This window comes from Odocoileus virginianus, chromosome 19 (assembly GCF_023699985.2).
Source record: "Odocoileus virginianus isolate 20LAN1187 ecotype Illinois chromosome 19, Ovbor_1.2, whole genome shotgun sequence".
Lineage (NCBI taxonomy): Eukaryota > Metazoa > Chordata > Mammalia > Artiodactyla > Cervidae > Odocoileus > Odocoileus virginianus.
Window position 1 is genome coordinate 47,552,885 of NC_069692.1, and position 6,672 is coordinate 47,559,556.

At 39.4% G+C, this 6,672-nt stretch overlaps 1 non-coding gene across 1 annotated transcript; it reads left to right on the plus strand.

Annotated features, from left to right (window-relative positions):
• Nucleotides 1-202: 202 nt before the first annotated feature.
• LOC139029754 (small nucleolar RNA SNORD42) lies at nt 203-269 on the plus strand. The gene has a single exon (XR_011481956.1). It is a non-coding gene; the product is annotated as a small nucleolar RNA SNORD42 (small nucleolar RNA).
• Nucleotides 270-6,672: the final 6,403 nt, after the last annotated feature.

Genomic DNA, 6,672 nt, shown 5'->3' on the forward strand with positions numbered 1-6,672 from the left:
TAAAACACATCTTGCTCATCAGTCTCACTTTGTGGAACTGTTATTCACCAATAAGTAACTCCAGTATTAGCTACTATCTTTTTTCTTCCACTTTTATTGAGATAAGGATTCTGTGTGATTCATTTGTAATGGCCAAAAGGTAGGGAAAACACAAACATCTTGCTTTACATAAACTAAATTAAAATCATCATCATAAAAACTCTTGCATATGATGGAAAAATTTTAATCTCCTGAAACTTGTGATGTCTTCAAAGGAACCACTGATGCACATGTGGAAAAAAAAATAAAAAAACTCTTAATTTGTTACCCAGAAATACAAACACAAATACAAGTATATTAAAATCCTAAAGAATAATTGTAAAAGCAACTATTATTTTCTCTCTTTGAAAGTCAGGGGTTATGTATAGTTTCATGCACACAGCTTTCAAAAAAATCACTTTAGTTATATGTGTGTCTCCTTAAAATGTCTTACATTAAGCAGCTACAAAAATCCCTTTCCTTCCTCCAGGTCCTTTGACTGCATTTGCGCTCCCACTTCAGCTCTGTCCTCCATATCACCGATCTACTTGAAATCCTCTCTCCACATGCAACTCTGAATGTGGATTCTGGTCTCCAGTGCTAAGGATCTTTCATTACAGAGGAAAGATCTTTAGAATTCTGGTGAAGAACTCTTCCACTGTGTGAAATGGAATCATTAGTTCAGGATCTAACCTTCCTGCTAGAATAGATGCTCCACATAAGCCAGCAATTTGTTTATTCATTACTCTATATCCAATCACCTAACAGTGCAGAGAACACAGTCAAACTTAGTAAATATTTGTTGAATGAATGAATGTCTAGACTTTCTTAGTGTGCAGTGGGGAGAGGAGCTGCAAAAGGATTATGGCCAGGATGGAACAGGAAAAAGTTAGAAAGCAAGGACAGGAGAAGGCAAGAGGCAGAAGAGAGGACTCAAAACATAGTACCCTCAGTCACAGCAAGGAGCTTCCGTCTTCTGACCCATCCCCGTCTCACCATCCTGGAGACCCATTCATCAGGTGTGCTGTGAAAAACGTCAAGACCAAGAAGCAATTCTGCTTCTCAAACACGAGAAACTGCTCCTGGCCCTGCTGCCAGGTCCCAGCCAGCCCCTCACTAACTGCTCGAGCCACTGTCTGCTGACATCTTCCAACAGAAAAAGATATCTGCAGATGTTTGTGAACGTCCTGGTTGGGAGTTTCCATCTGAAGTCACAGGAATTAAAGCGGTTTTGAAATAGCCCTTTAGAGATAAAGGTGACAGATGTGCAAGGCGTTCGAGTGTTATGAACAAATATTCATGCTTAGTCCTTTATTGCGGTCTTTCAAATTTTATGTGCATGGGGACAAGATTCTGGGTTTTTTTTGTTAGAAAACATATACAGGAAGAACTGGTGATATTCAACATTTAAATGTCAGAAATTTGTTTTAAAAAATAAATCTACTGTGTCTGCATGCTCTGGAACTCATGTGCCACAACTAGAGAGTCTGTGCACAGCAACCGAAGATCCTGCATGCCACAACCTCCATGCAGCCAAATCAATAAATAAGTACAAAAGAAATCATATCCCTGTATTATCAGCAGCAGCAGTGAGAAACAGAACTCAGTGACCTATCAGAAGCTGCAAGTTCACGGGGGTGCGTCCAGCTTGGGTGAGAGTAAAGGGTTCTCTGCATCCCGAGCTGTCCACATCCTAGAATCTGTTAATGGTAGTAATGGTATTCTCCCAAGTCTAGTACATATCTTTCCACCAACTTCTCTATGTGAGAAGCGTCTTTTCTCCCCTTTCACAATCACAAATTCCTCCCACTCAGGCAGCACCTATGATTATGCTCAAAATAAACCTCACTTAAGTTAGTGAATATTAAAAAGACTTCTACCTAAATGTGTGTTATATAAGGAAGGAAATGGGAGAAAACTATAGAAATATAAGAGAAAAGTCTCTTATGGCATGTCAGTTTAATCCACACAGAAATGATGGGTTATGTTTGAATGGTTGAAGGAATTTTGTGGTTAAACCTCTACAGAATGCAGCCCACAGACTTGTCCATGTGATCCCTGACCCAAAAATCTTCCTAAATATCATAATACTTCATAAAAACTTTAGCAATTCAGGTATATTCTCTAAACTTAATCAGTTTCAGATATCAGTGGAATGAAACACCCATCCGATTGCATGGAGAAAATATTACCTTATAATATGTTACACTGTATCATTGCCAGTTCAATCTCATGCATGGGTTTGCATTAGGATCAACCTTTTGGTACATGAAAGAGTTGGTTATGATGCATAACAGTAAAATGACTAAATGTTTCGCAACTGAAGTTCACATAGCATGACTATTATTACAAAACCTAAGAAAATCACATTAGTAAGTAATATGCCTATGGAATAAATAAATACTGGAAGAAATATTTCTGGATTTATTAACTGAGCTGCAAGTGACAGTTGCTCAGTCATGTCTAACTCTACAATCCCATGCACTTTGGCTTGTCAGGTTCCTCTGTCCATAGAATTTTCTAGACAAGAATATTGGAGTGGGTTGCCATTCCTTCTACTGGGAGTCTTCCCACCCCAGGAATCAAACCCAGGTCTCCTGCACTGCAAGCAGATTCTTACCATCTGAGGCACTGGGGAAGCCCTATTAACTGAGTTAAAAGAGTGATATATCACGGCACCTTAAGAATCTAAATTTATTAAAATGAGAAACAAACACAACTATCATTTTAGTGGGCTAAATGTGGACACAAGAAAAGGCACATCTATGTTCTAATCCCTGAAACCTGTGAGTATTACCTTATTTGGGAAAAGCATTTTGCAGATGTAATCAAGTTAAGGACCTTGAGATGAGGAGATAATTTTGGATTATCCAGGTGTGCCCTGCATCCAATGAGAAGTGTCCTGATAGGAGACACGACGAGGAAAAATCAGCCAACAGAAGAAGGTGATACAATGACAGAGGCAGCGGTGTAGCACCAAGCCCAGGAATGCAGAAAACCACCAGAACTGTGAGAGGCTTAGCTTGAAATAGAAATGCTCAAATAAATTCTATTACCACATATACTGACGGGTGCGTTTTTAATTAATTTTTATTGGAGTGTGGTTGCTTTCCAATGTTGTGCTACTTTCTGCTGCACAGCAAAGTGAAACATGACATGTTTATATATACCCCTCCTTTTTGGATTTCCTTCCCATTAGGTCACCACAGAATATTGAGTAGAGTTCCCAGTGCTATACAGTAGATGTGCCACTAAAAAAAAAAAGAAGGGTGCATTTTGAACTGAGAGGAAATAAGCTGATAGCTGACACTTGCATGGTAACTCTCATCTGTAATCACACATGAGGACACCAAGGCTGAGAGTGATACAGCCCCCAAATCAAGTAGATAGAAATTACTCCCAGAGCCATAAATGACTGATCATTCCTGAAACTGGGCTCTGAGAGCAGTATGATGAAAACTGCCCACTTAAAGGATTTTCCTGATGGCTCTATATTCCTAAATCCCTGCAGATGGTGATTGCAGCCATGAAATTAACAGACATTTGCTCCTTGGAAGGAAAGCTATGACCAACCTAGCCAGCATATTAAAAAGCAGAGACATCATTTTGCCAGCAAAGGTCCATCTAGTCAAAGCTATGGTTTTTCCAATAGTCATGTATGGATGTGAGAGTTGGAGTATAAAGAAAACTGAGCACTGAAGAGTTGATGCTTTTGAACTGTGGTGCTGGAGAAAGACTCTTGAGAGTCCCTTGGACTTCAAGGAGATCAAACTAGTCAATCTTAAAGGAAATCAGTCCTCAACATTTATTGGAAGGACTGATACTGAAGCTGAAACTCTAGTACTTTGGCCACCTGATGGGAAGAACTGACTCCTTGGAAAAGATCCTGATGCTGGGAAAGATTGAGGACAAGAGGAGAAGGGGACAACAGAGGATGAGATGGTTGGATGGCATCAGAGACTCAATGGACATGAGTTTGAGTAAACTCTGGCAGTTGGTGATGGACAGAGAAGCCTGGTATACTGCAGTCCATGGGGTCGCAAAGAGTCGGACACGACTGACCAACTGAACTCAACTGACCTGAGAACTGGTTCATTCCAGGGATTCATTCAAACATCATTCCTAGGCTTTAACTCAGGATCAAGACTGTTGATCAAGCAGCTAAAGGAACACACTGGTCAGTCCCTGAGAACCTGTGATGGCATAGAAGGACTGCCTCATGGATCAAATTAGTGAATTTTAGGACCAGAGAGTGAATTTCCAAAGGCATGTCCTGGAGGGAGGCCCAACATACCTGGAAAAAGCCCAGACAAGAACAGTAATCAAAGGCAAGGTGACAAGCACCAAAAGAGAACATCTGAGCACCTGTACTTGAAGGATGAGATTTGGAAACAAGAAGAGCTAATGTTACAGAGTCCAAGCTCACACTGCTGGTCACACGATGTGCCGATAAATCAAGAGACGAGTTGATGGGGCAAGGAATAGAGACTTTATTCAAAAAGTCAGTAGACCTAAGAACACAGTGGGCTCATGCCCCAAAGAGCCATCTTACCTGAATTAGAATTGAGGCTTCTCTTTTACTAAAAGGGGAGAGAGTAAAGTCAAACACTTCCTAGTTTCCATCAGCCTCCAGAGAGAATGTGCTAATTTCTTTCTTCCTGCAGTTATTTACAGGTGGGCCTGGTCAGGATGTTTCCTGAAAGCTAAACAAAGCTGTTTTAGCTTAGTGCTCATTACCTGGGAGGCAGGGTTTCCAGAGCCATTATGTATAATTTAAGGTTATAAGCAACATCCCTTTAGTGATGAACTTGTAATAGAATACAAAGATTCTTTCCTATTTCACTAACACAGAAGAATGTTGTGAGCAGGTTAGTGGATTAATCCCAGAGTGATATACCTCTGACTTCTTTTTAATGACCTCTTGGTGTACCTTTGTGGAATTATACTGAGTTGATTTAAAGGGCCTGCACTGGTACAGTCAGCACATTCTCCAACATTATAGCAATCTGCTTACTGCCTCTGAAGACTCACACTGGGCTCTAAAATCATTTCCATATTTAGGTTTGAATCCACTTAAAACTCAGCGGGTCACCCCACAGCCTTTGGCAATATGCTGTCAGAAAGCACATCTCAAGTAACTTCCCAACACTACTAGGTATTTTTACTCTTACTTTAATTAAGATATAACCGATACAGGAGTATGTTTTAGTGTATGACAAAATGACTTGAGATATATATATATTTTGTTCAATGATCACCACAATAAGTTCAGTTAGCATCCATCAACAAACATAGTTAGAAAAAATTTTTTTCCTGTGATGAGAACTTTTAAGGTCTACACTCTCAGCCACTGAAAGCAACACAATTCTGTAAGGAAATTATCCTTCAATTAAAAAATAAATAAAATTTTTAAAATTCATGAAAAAAATATATACAACACAGTAATGTTAACTATAGTCACCATGCTGTACATTATATCCCTAAGACTTATTTATCTCATAGCTAGAAGTTCTTAGCTTTAGCCATTTTCTGCCCACCACCACCTCACTTCTGGCAAACATCAAGCTATTCACTGTATTTGTGAGTTCTGGTGTGTGGCTGTGTGTGTGTTTAGATTCCACATAGAAATGAAATCACACAGTGTTTGTCTTTGTCTGACTGATTTCACTGGGCATAATGCCCTTAAGATCCACCTACACTGTTGCAACTGGCATTATTTTCTCCTTTTTCATGGCCAAATAATCTTCCATTGAATACATACACCACATTTCTTTATTCATTCATCCATTGATTGATATGTAGGTTGTTTCCATGTGTTGGTATTGTAAATAATGCTGCAATGGACATGAGGATGTAAATAAGCTGGTTGAGTTAGTATTCCCTTTCCCTTTGGATAAATGGAATCCCAGGTGTGGGATTGCTGGATCATATGTAAACTCCATTTTTAATTTTTTGAGGAAACTCCATACTGTTTTCCATCATGGCTGCACTAATTTACATTTGTAGCAGCAACATTTCCTTTTCTCCACATCCTCGCCAACACTTGTATTTTTGATCACAGCCATTCTGACAGGTGTGAGATGAAATTTCACTGTGGTTTTGATTTGCATTTCTCTGATGATTAGTGATGTTGAGCATCCTTCTGTGTATTTGTTAGAAAGTTTTAAGCCTTCTTTGGAAAAATGTCTTTGCAGAAGGTCTGCCCATTTTAAAAATGTATTTCTGTTCTTTTCCTACTGAATTGTAAGAGTTCTTACATATTTTGGATTTTAACCCCTTGGTTTTTTTTTTTTTTTTTTTTTTTCATTTGTATTTATTAGTTGGAGGCTAATTACTTTACAATATTGTAGTGGGTTTTGTCATACATTGACATGAATCAGCCATGGATTTATGTGTATTCCCCATCCCGATCCCTGCTCCCACCTCCCTCTCTACCCGATCCCTCTGGGTCTTCCCAGTGCACCAGGCCCGAGCACTTGTCTCATGCATCCAACCTGGGCTGGTGCTCTATTTCACTATAGATAATATACATGTTTCGATGCTGTTCTCTCAAAACATCCCAACCCCTTGGTTTTTATTTCAGTCTCTTCTCTTTCACCCACTTTCTTGTAAAAAGGGGCCTTGCCTGTCCCTACACTGTCTTCTTCAGAGACT